We start from the raw sequence: 10633 nt of genomic DNA, 5'->3' as shown, positions 1-10633 counted from the left end.
CTGCTCAAGCACCTTGTGGGTTTTTTTTTCCTCCTTCCCTTGCTTTTCCAAAGCATGAGGCCCCTGCTGTGTTATCTCATCTGCCCTTCCCTCTTCCTCCCAGAGCTCCATACCCAAAAGCAGGGTGGAAATACCTTTGCAACGTGTCATTTTGCAAACACATCCTTGGCAGAGCCTGTTTCCCCATGCACAATGTTCACCTTGTCCACAGGCACGCGGGATGGTCAAGGCTGAGGCAGATGTGGGCCATCACACTGCCAAACCTTGAGTTTGCTCTTCTGGACTCTTCCTCCCGACAGATTCTGGTTTTACCCCAGTGTGGACCTATGACAATGTCTTCAGTGTCTTGGGCTTGCACTGGGACACTGAAAACAGCCTCATCTGACATCTGTGTGCATGAAAAAAATATTAAACCATAAGGCCTTTGAGCTCTGGGAATACCAGGTCAAGGCTTAGGTCCAGGATACAAGAGCACCAAGTTGTGCACATGGGAAGAACAGCTGGACAGGAACATCTCAGATCATGTTTCAGTTATGAAAGTCAGGCTATTCTGTTTTCCACTAGTACTCAGTTAAACTGCTTGGAAATAATGTTTTCTGCTCTATAACCTCATGGCACGACCAGAATTAGCAGGAAGCAAAAGTGCCTACAGCTCAGCACCAAATGAGCCTGTGTTTTATGACAAACATCTTTTCCCTTGGCATTGACTGTTCTAAACTGCTTTATATATATATATATATATCTGCAGTTTTAGTCTCCTTAAAAACTCACCAGGATTTATTTACTACTTTTTCACTGTGCTGATGGAAAGGAGTGGGGACAGGCAGCTCAAGCATCACCTCTGCATGAGCCTGAAGGGCATCACCCAAGCTGTGGGTAAAGGAATGGCAGGCTTCACCCCAGAGCTCAAATTCGTGTAGCCACCACCATGGATTGCTGGGTTGCTCTACAGCAGCATACATCAGCACCAAAAAGGACCCAGACACACAGCAGTTATTAACTAAACTCTTGGTGCTGGGCATAATGAGTTTAGGTGGCTAAAAAAGAACCAGAGCAAAAGAACCAGGGTGTGTGACCCTCACCACTGGGCCAGCAGTGGGTTTGGGGTGGCCTCCAAAGATAAAAGCAAACCCTGTTGCAGGGCCCCATCTTCTGTGGACTGGAGGAAGACACTCAGGCAAAACGAAAAGAATGAAAAATGAAAGGTGAAGGCCCTTACGGGTTTTATGAGCTGTAGCCTGCAGACATTAAGGGAGAAATCACCTGCTAAGAGGCAGTTTTGCATCTTTAACCATGAATTAAGATCTCTGCAGTGTTCCTCTCAGATATGGGCACACCCAGGCTGAATAAGCAGGTCCAAGCCCTGCCCTGTGGTTGGTGGCAAACCGGTCTGTAGTTAATGTCACCGGTATTTTGGGCATTCTTCCCACCACAGGTCCCACAGGTATAAGAGTGGTCAGTGCACAAGGTCTGCGGAAACTGCGGTTTAAACCTGTTCAGACACCTGGTTTAGCTGGTGAGGTGACTCATATTTATTTTCAGATTGTGTGGGTTAATCTAGAAAATTAGGGAAGTGACAAGAGAAGCTCGATGTGCAGTAAGGAAAGGACTTGGACGGTTCCCAGTCCTGAGAGGTCACATAGTCTCCATTCTTGGAGACATTCAAAACACAGATAGACACAATCCCGGGCCTCCCAAAGGCAGAGCTGATGGCTGGTGACAGGGTACCAAGTGGTGCCTCCTCTCCTCTCCAGAGGGGGATGTTTCCTCCATCAGCAGTGAGCAGCACCATGGATATGCCAGGCAGGAACAGCAGGGAATGACAGGACATGGTTTATCTTCACGTTACCCACAGCCAGTGGCATCAGGGCAGCTTCCAGTGACTGTGTCTTACAGCCATCCTTCACAGGTAACTTTTTCTCAGCAATGAGCTACAAGTATCCACAGACACAGCTTCCTGCTGCCAAAGGTGGCTCCGGCAAACACTGCTGGGGCTGTCTGGTTTATCATTACTTTTCTCCTGGGAGGGCAGCCCGGTTAAACACTCCAATGCTCTGTTACATTCCCATTTCAGTCACTAATCTTGACGGCACTCAAGCCCCTGAATGCACCCAGGGCTCCAGACTGCAAGGACAGGGAGACCCAGCTCGGCCTTGCAGGGAGCTGAGGAGCTGGAACCTTCCCTGAGCACTTTCCCCCTCGGAACAGCTTTGCCAAAATTCGGGACAGTCGGAGCCAGAGACTGGAGCTGGAACTCTTAGTCCCAAGAGTTACGGTGGCACTGAGCAGCACCGCACCTTGCTTTGTCCAGCAGAGACTGAGAAAAGGAGCGGGGGGGGGGGAATTCCTCCTGTGCCCTTTTAAATCTGGACAAAACAGGTTTTTAATGAAAGCAGCACTTAATCATTACTGCCCTGTGAATTCAGAGCTGGTGGATATTTGATGCAAACAGAGAGTTGGTTGAAACTCTCCCGTACCGGCTCCCTCTTTGTCCCCCCTTGAGCCTGGGAATGGGTGTGATCTCCGAGTAGGAGTGTCTCTGCGGTTAAGTAGAGGATTGAATTACCGAACACTGCTGTTCCCGAGCTGACAAGGTAGCAGAGCAGCGAACAAAAAGTGCCTTGAAACTAGGCAAAGAGGAGAGAAGGCGCTGGGTTTGGTGGAGAAGGGAGACCTGTGAGGACACTGTGCACTTTCCAGCAAGGTAAGCAGCCTCCCTGCACCCCCGTCAGTTTTAATAAGGCCAGAACTGTTTAATGACTTTCGTTCAGTGGGATAGTAGGAAAAAAAAAGAAAAAAAAAAGAAGTAATACGTTTCATATTTTTTAAAAAATATCTCCCCTGGTAAGCCAGGATGTCTCTACTGAAATGAGCCCACGCTGATTTACATCGTTTGGGGTTGGAACGAGCAGCTTGCCAAGCTTGCCAAGAACCCATCCAGGCTCCATATCAGCTCTGAGGACACATGCTTTTCGTTTAGCTCTCTGCACAGACCAGCTTTGATTTCGTGCAACGACCAATTAACGGCGTTGTTTTGGGCCTGGGTTGTTTTATGCTTTGCTGCCGTGGGGATTTGCTGGAAGCTCATCTGCCTTTCCGGCACAGTTTTGGGTCCAGGCAGCCACAGAAAGTCTTTGCAAGTTCTCACCGATAGGTTTTATTGTCATCTAATCAATAGATTACTAATGGTTGAGCTGCTGGGCTGCTTTGCTCTGTAAATAGAGTGTTTTCTCGTCCTGCTGGTTTGAGATGCAAGTTGCACTGAGGTAAAATTGAGTTGTAGTGGAGTTGAGCTGCAGGCTTTACTTGCCAGTATTTTTCTTAGGCGTGCCTATTAGAAACATAAATATTTAACACAAAGGAGAGCTGATATGAATTAGCATCTGTGGGAGGCTCACGCTCATTCGAGGCTGCCCTAGCACAGATGTAAACAAGTGTTACGGCAGCCGAAGCAAACTGGCCCCGCCAGAGCAGCACTTAGAGGGTGAATCATCCAGGTGCTCTTTACACACCGCAGCTAAAAGGGCCGATTAGAGCCTGCAGAGTAGAGATTAGACACTCACAGGGCATTGGCCTTCCTCTTCCGCGGGGTTTCACCGTTCCCCCGAGGTGCCAGGTGGGAGGCAATGCCAGGACAGACAGGAGCCAGAGTGGTGCAGATCAGAACAGCCCCAACTGCCCTCCCTCACCTTCCTCCTGGCACAGCCAGGTGAGCCTCCCCTCCTCCTCCTCCCTGCACAAACAGGATGCCCTTATCCTCCTCCAGCTCCCTTTCCACCAGCAAACACATGGGTCTCATGATGTTATTTCCAAGGCAGGACTTTGTGTCAGCAGTTGCCAAGTTCTCCCAGCTGGAAGCAAAGTTTTTGTGCCATGGCTGCAAGCGATGTCACCCTGATCTCCTGCCTCCTCCTGCTATCTTGGGACTCCTCGTTAGGTTGAGTCAATAAATCCCTGCTCTTTCATAGCCAGGGATGCTGAAGATGTTCATGGTGCCTCTTGGCCTTTTCCATGGAGCTGTTTTTCTGGACTTTGAGCCTGGAGGTTGTTATCTTTTCTGCTATGGGCCCCCCTGGGGAGATGTGGGACATGTGACATGGAAGAGATGCACTGTGGGCTCTGTGACCTCAGGCTGGATCTGTCCTGCAGCCTGGTCCTCCAGAACCACCCATCCTGTGCTCGTTCCATCCCCAGCTGAGGAGGAGATCAGCTCAGACACCTGCCCCGTGCTTGGAAGATGCTGGGGCTCAGCTCTGTGCTGGGAGCATCTCATTTGACCACAAGCCTTTCCTCAGTTTAAATAGAGCTAAATACAAGGTGGCCCACTTGGAAGCAGAGCCCTGAAATGCCCTGTGCAGTGAAGGGAGCTCAGGGCACAGCCAAAGCCTTGGTGATACCTTGGTGCCTCCTGCCCCAGCTGCATTTTTGCCATCCTTGACCATCCTTTGCCACCACTGACCTTCCTCAAAGTCCCTCCTTTGTCACAGGGAATGGGCTCTTTTGCAGCCTTCTGAAATTTGCTCTGGAACAAAAAACCCACAGATTGGGCTTTCCATATATGAAAAGTCCACCTTCACAAGGAAAGATTCCAGTGTGGACACACCCAAAATATCTTGGCTCCAGCTCTCTGTTTATTCATGTATATTCTTTAGCTTCTGTTGACCCCTCAGAGAAAATGATCATTCAGTCACAAGGGGATACACTCTCCCACAACTCACTAAAACCTTGCTTTTCCTGAGCTCTCTCTCCATATAATACAACCCTGGAAATGAGCCTAATTGTGGTTTATCTTGCATGATTATACATTTCTACTGTATTTCCACCCATTCTGGATGTAAGAGGAATGCAAAAAGGGGTGAATATGTCGCTAAGTCTCTGGTATCCTTCAGTCTGAAAAGTCCTGTGCAATGTAATGTTAATTTCCAGCACTGGATGATGTGCATCCGATTCAGCTGCCTTGATTTGCAGGGGCCTCTGCTTGAAACAGAAACCCTGCCATTTTTTATCCATCTTTATCTGAGCCTATTCAGACTTATCTGAGGCAGTGCTGGGTAGAGTAACAGTGGAACTTGTTATTACCTTATATCCACGTCAAAGACGTGAGGCGTGGGGGATGCTAAATTGCATGGTTGAGCTCCATCCTGGGCAGTTCCTTGTGGAATGAGCTATTCAGAGCAGTCGACCTCTTCTACCTAAAAATGTCCTGTTGCCATGCCCTGACATGAAAGAATAGGTTTGTGTCTGGCCCTTTATTTAAAACTGCTCTTACAGAAACAGCTGAACAGGGTAAGACACAGGCAGTGCTAGAAAACATGTTCTTTTTTGGGTTATAGGGACTACCTAGATACCCACCTTCCCTTTGGGAGTGTGCTAGAGCCTGAATTACTGTACTTTGTTGCTATGGAATATCTGTCTGGATATGAGCTGATCCCACCCATCCCAGTGTTTTGGATGCCTGGTTCCCTTCCCGGTGCTCAGACACAACTCCCATTGGCAGCTCCGGGTCCAAGAGTCAGTCCTGGAGGAATGACTATTTCTGAGGCTGTTTGCAGTATTTTCAGGGATGTTTTATTCATTTGGCTTTGTGCAGGTGACATGCTGCTCTCTCTGCTTTCATTTCCTCACGCTGGCTGTCATTTCTGCCCAGAGGGGATTGCACACCCTTCCCATGCCCACATGCTGTGGTCCTGTGTGGACTTCACTTTTTATGCCAGGCAAGTGGCAGATGCACATCTTGGGAGTGAGGCTCAGTGATCCTTGTGGGTCTTTCAGACTCAGGATATTCTATGATTCTATGACTGTCAGATCTCCACGGGCTGGGACTTTGCTGCAGGAGCCCCAGAGCTGGGCAGCACGGGGTTTAGCTCACAAATTGGTGATGTACCAACACCACCCATCACACAACACATGATACCACAGGAGCAAAGTTACACCTCCTTATTGCCCCATGTCCCTCTTCCCATCATTCCCAGTCATCCACCCCACCTCCATTTGCCCCATTGTTTTCCTGGATCCTTTTCCTACCACAACAGAGAAGAACCACTGAAAACCATCTTGGGAAGGATGGTGCTCCTCAAGGAGCAGTCACTTAGAGTGAGGAGAGGCAGGTGGAGGCTGAGTGGCACCCCCAAAATCACAGGAGGACCAAGAGCGACCTCACAGCCCATCCTGGATTGGAAGGGCTGGATGAAACAGTGATAAACACACCATGTGCATGGTGCTGAACACAGGCCTAGAGGATAACACCAGTGGGGGTGACTGCTACAAAAAAGGCATGTGGTGCTGGTGTTCCATTGAGAGGAGATCCCGTGAAGGGCTGGCTCTGCTCCCATGACCTTAAAGCTCATTTAAAGCAACTCATATCTTGGCTCAGCACCCTGTCCCAGTGGAAGCTTGGGTTGAGTTGGTTGGTCCCCACTTGTCTTGACACCAGTCAGGTGTCTTTCATCACGGGTGTGTCAGCCAACATACACAACGGGTGAGTGGTCCTTTGCAGCTCAAGAAACAAACCTTCTCCCTAAAAAAATCCTTTACATCTCACCGAGCCAGCAATGGAAATGCAGAGTTGCCTATGGAGCACCCTGCTTAGGTCCAGGTCATTTCGTTTGCAATCCAGAGTGGAAACCTGCTTGCTTTTTTTTTTTTCCAAAAGTCTTGGTTTTCTCTTCCCAAGTTTTATGTCACGCTTGCAGGTCTGAACTGAAACAAAAGTGAAACAGTCCCTTCCTTTCTGTAGTTAATATTAGTTTTGCTGCTTTCCACTGGAAAGCCAATGTTCTGGAGAGTAGTTCTCTGGCTGGTCTGAGGGGGGCCAGAGCAACACCCCTGCTCCATCACCATCAAACAAAGGTCCTGAGAGAAAGGGCTTATTGAACTACACTCATTAAACTGTGCACCAGGAAAAGCTGTTCTTTATCTTGCACACACACACGTGTGCACATATATACATGTGTGAATTCTTACAATAAATAGGAAACTTTATGTGCAGCAGCAAAAATCGTAACTCTTGGACTTGTTTTTTGAGAAGGATAGGCCAGGTGGACACCGGTACTTGGGTTTAATCAAGATTTTATTTGAGGTATTTGTCTCAGTTCACACTGACAGATCTGTCCAGAAAAATCTTGGGGCACAGTGGGTGGGACTGAGCCCCCACACTCTGAGAGAGCTGGAGGGCAGCGTGGCCAGCTGGGCTCTCCATCCAGAGTTTCCCTCATGGACCAAGGGGACAGTGAGTCCCTCCTGACCAAGATTCACTGGATCTGCCCCAGACCAACCATCAGGATGAGGGAAACCACCAAGAGGCAGTCCTCCTCAGACTAAAGCACCTGAAACTGGGTTGGATGAATCCCAGCCTCTAACCTCCCTCTCCTGCCCCTCCTCCAGGCTCTTTTAAATCTGAGGAAGCAGTGGCCTTTCCTCAGTTTCAGCTGAGAAAATGCCTTCATTTGAGAGTTTCACCTCAACTTCCAGCTGTCACATACTTCCTGTGAGCTTTTGAAGTGCAGGTGCTCCCCAGGGCTCAGGAAGGCCTCGCACAGGTGAACAAACACACATTCTCTCCTCCCTGATGTCTCAGCTCTGGTTTTCCTTACCTGCAGCCATGAGGTTAAATAATGCTCTGCTAAAGTGCTGATGTGGGAGAGGATCCTAACTTTTTTTCTTGGAAGTGGTGGGTAATTAGAACTTAGTTAGAGAGAACTTGAACCATTTCCCTGGAAGCCAGGAAGAGGAATTAAAATGGCTTCAGCTTTGTTTTCCTTCTGCGTGCGTCTCCTGCCCTCCCCGTGGCACGAAGCCCTGCCTTGGGATGCAGCGCTGGTCCTGAGCCAGGAATCTCTCCCTTTCACTAGGGGAGAAAGAACTGAAAGAGAGGAGAGATTTGTTCCTAATGAATTGGCAAGCTACCTGCTCACCTTTCCCTTGGGATGGCTCCGTGCTGTTTCTGACTCGAAGACCTCACGGAGAGGAGCTGGAGGCGCAGTGGATACCTCTGAAGTAGTTGTGCACCAAGCTGGAGTTTATTGTTTGACAAAAGAGCACCTGGCACCACACCAGGGCAATGCTGCTGCAAGGGGCTTGTGTGCAGAGGGCTTTTAACAGCTTCCCGTGCCTCTGTTTTTTTCTCACGGGGCTTCAGAGAGGGGTGGGTTTGCACAGAGGGAGTTTGTTATCCATCACAGGGACTGATCTGGGGGAGAAGTTACTGTAGCTCAGCCTCTGCTGCTGCTTCTGAGAGCCCTGAGTCTGTCGGGGCTGCCCTCACCCTGCAGAGATGCTGCCTGCCTGGGAGAGCCTGCTGCTTTCAAAGACATCCTGGGGAAGGAGGACTTCAAGAAACCAGTCAGTCAAGAGCTGTGTGGGTGCCCTGACCTTCTCTGTAGGACGCCAAGGGCTGCTGTCCCCCACCTTCAGCCAATTTGCTCTCCCCTTTCGAGAGCCAGTCGCTGCTGAGCACTGGGCTCTGCATCCAGAGTGATGAATGTGGAAACTCAGACCACATGACTTGGGAGCTGTGGCTGGCTCCCTGATTTAATTGTCAGGACATTGTTCTTACATTGTGAGAAGTTTCCTGGGACAATGCGGCTCCACCGTTCCCAGGAAAAATAGTGGGTTGTTAGAACTTCAGAGGGAGGACTCAGAAATAGCAGCAGTTTGGGAAAAAAAAAACACCTGCTCCTACAAATCAGTTTCCCAAGACCATCTGCTTGAAGACCAGGCTGCTGGAATGCTACCAGCAGTGAGATAAACAGAGAGGGACAAGGGGGATCATAAAGAGAGGTGTGGAGAGATGAGCAAGATTTCCTGAATGGAGTGAGGTGTTGAACTAGAATTTATGGCAGGTGGAAATGCAGCTGCAGGGACTAGTCAGAGTGAGAGGAGATAAATCATGAGATGCCTTCCCTTCTAAATCAGATGTCCTCTGAGGAATCTGAAGAGGCTGATGAGATACAGGCTGAGGGCTGTTGCAACTGGGAAGGGGGGTATTTCCCAGTAACCTGGTATTTCCTTGTGTTCTTTGCTTTTATGTAAGGATCAATGGAAGGACTGGAGGATTAGTGTTAAGTCCACCTGCCTGTTGCTCACAATGAGCTGAAAGGTAAAGCTCACAGCCCCAGTGGCTTTCTGGGAATGACTAAGTATCAGCTACTAAGCCAGAGGTGCCAGAAATGGACAGGAGGTGAAGGCACAGGTTATAAGAAGACACACTAAGATGAGAGTCTGTTTCTTGGTAATGCCTAGGATGGTAGTTGGAGATGGGGTAAATTTCTATGATTCAAGAGACAGCAGCTGGGTCCAGGGAACACTGGTCAGCTTCTGTCAGACAGGGTAGAATGATTATTGGTCTTTCAGAACCCAAGAAATTACTTGGCTAGGTGAATCCAGGTTTCTGCATCCTTTGAATTTACTGAATAGGGAATTCAAACCTCTCTTGGGCTGTAGAGCACTTACAGTTTGAGAGCCCATCATTAACATAAAATCCTCTCTGTGGTTCTTTTCATCCCAGGCTCTTAATTCTTCGCTCACATTAATCCTAAACCGACTTTATCGTCTCAGTCCTCAGCCCTTGCCCCATGAGCAAAGAACAGAAAACACCAGTCACCTCTGATGCCAGGTAGCTGCTTGGCTGAGATGTGGTGTGGTGATCCCTGGCAGCCATTCATGGAAAAAGGGAAAACCTGCCCACCTGAACCCAGTGAGGTTCCTTCTTATCTCCAGAGCCATTGACCCTGAGAAGGTGAGCACAGTTTTAGGTCATCCCATCCAATACTGCATCTCAAGTTTTAATCCAGTGCTACTTAAGAGAAATCTAAGAAAGCCCTTCAACCCGTTTCATGATCCACCCAGATGATTTGGTAGCATGGATGGGGGATCTTTTCTGACCAGTGCAGGTGGCTGAAGCACAAGGGCCAATCCCTGTTATTACCTTAATGCCAAACTGATGGGAGGGAGCATCTTGCTGGAAGTGCCGCATCTGAGCAGGGGCTTGTGGTCACAGATCCCGAGGAGCTGAGCCCAGAGAGCACATCCTGGCCATTTAGCCATCTCATTTTAAAGACATTAAGTAAAGACAAGCCTTCCAGCTTCCCTAATAAGCTGTTCCAATGTTTAATTGCCCACCATGATCAGAAATAGCATCTTATTTCAAGGCCTGTTTTACGTAAGTTTAGCTGCCAGGCAACAGCTCTTTCCAGCAAGGCTGAAGTGCTTTCTGTGGTCAGCCAGGCATGTCTGTGCAGAGTTTTCTCCTTGGCATGTCAGCCACACCGAGGTCCTGAACTTGGACCTCACTGGACTTGGAGGAGGAGGATGAGCTGACTGGGCTTTTTTCTTTTTTTACCACCCCCCCACAGCACATATCCCATTCCCTGCCTCATCACCACATTCCAAAACATCCAACATGGGTTGGAGGAGGGTGTTACGGCTCTGAGTGTGTGACAACATGAGACAGGAGACAAAACCCCATTGCTGGATCTCCCTGCCTGTCACTTCCATGTGAGGTACAAGCTGCTTTTTCTCCTCTCGCAACGGAAGAATAAAAGACAACTTGCACAGGTTGAATGCTGTACTCTGGACAGTCACTTGCTAGAGACAGTCACTGTTCCCAAGCTGTAGCTGGTGAACCACACAAGGT

At 49.0% G+C, this 10633-nt stretch overlaps 1 protein-coding gene across 1 annotated transcript in view; it reads left to right on the top strand.

The window, feature by feature from the left end:
- The first annotated feature begins 2077 nt into the window (after positions 1-2077).
- VILL (villin like) overlaps positions 2078-10633 on the top strand; it is a 37156-nt gene continuing 28600 nt past the window's right edge. Inside the window, exon 1 of the mRNA XM_064639177.1 lies at positions 2078-2704. The gene's annotated coding sequence lies outside the window, so the exon portion shown is untranslated. The remainder of the gene's footprint in view (positions 2705-10633) is intronic.

This window comes from Pseudopipra pipra, chromosome 1 (genome assembly GCF_036250125.1).
Source record: "Pseudopipra pipra isolate bDixPip1 chromosome 1, bDixPip1.hap1, whole genome shotgun sequence".
In the NCBI taxonomy this organism is placed as follows: domain Eukaryota; kingdom Metazoa; phylum Chordata; class Aves; order Passeriformes; family Pipridae; genus Pseudopipra; species Pseudopipra pipra.
Note: the sequence above shows the minus strand (reverse complement) of the source record. Positions and strands in the feature narration are given on the sequence as shown.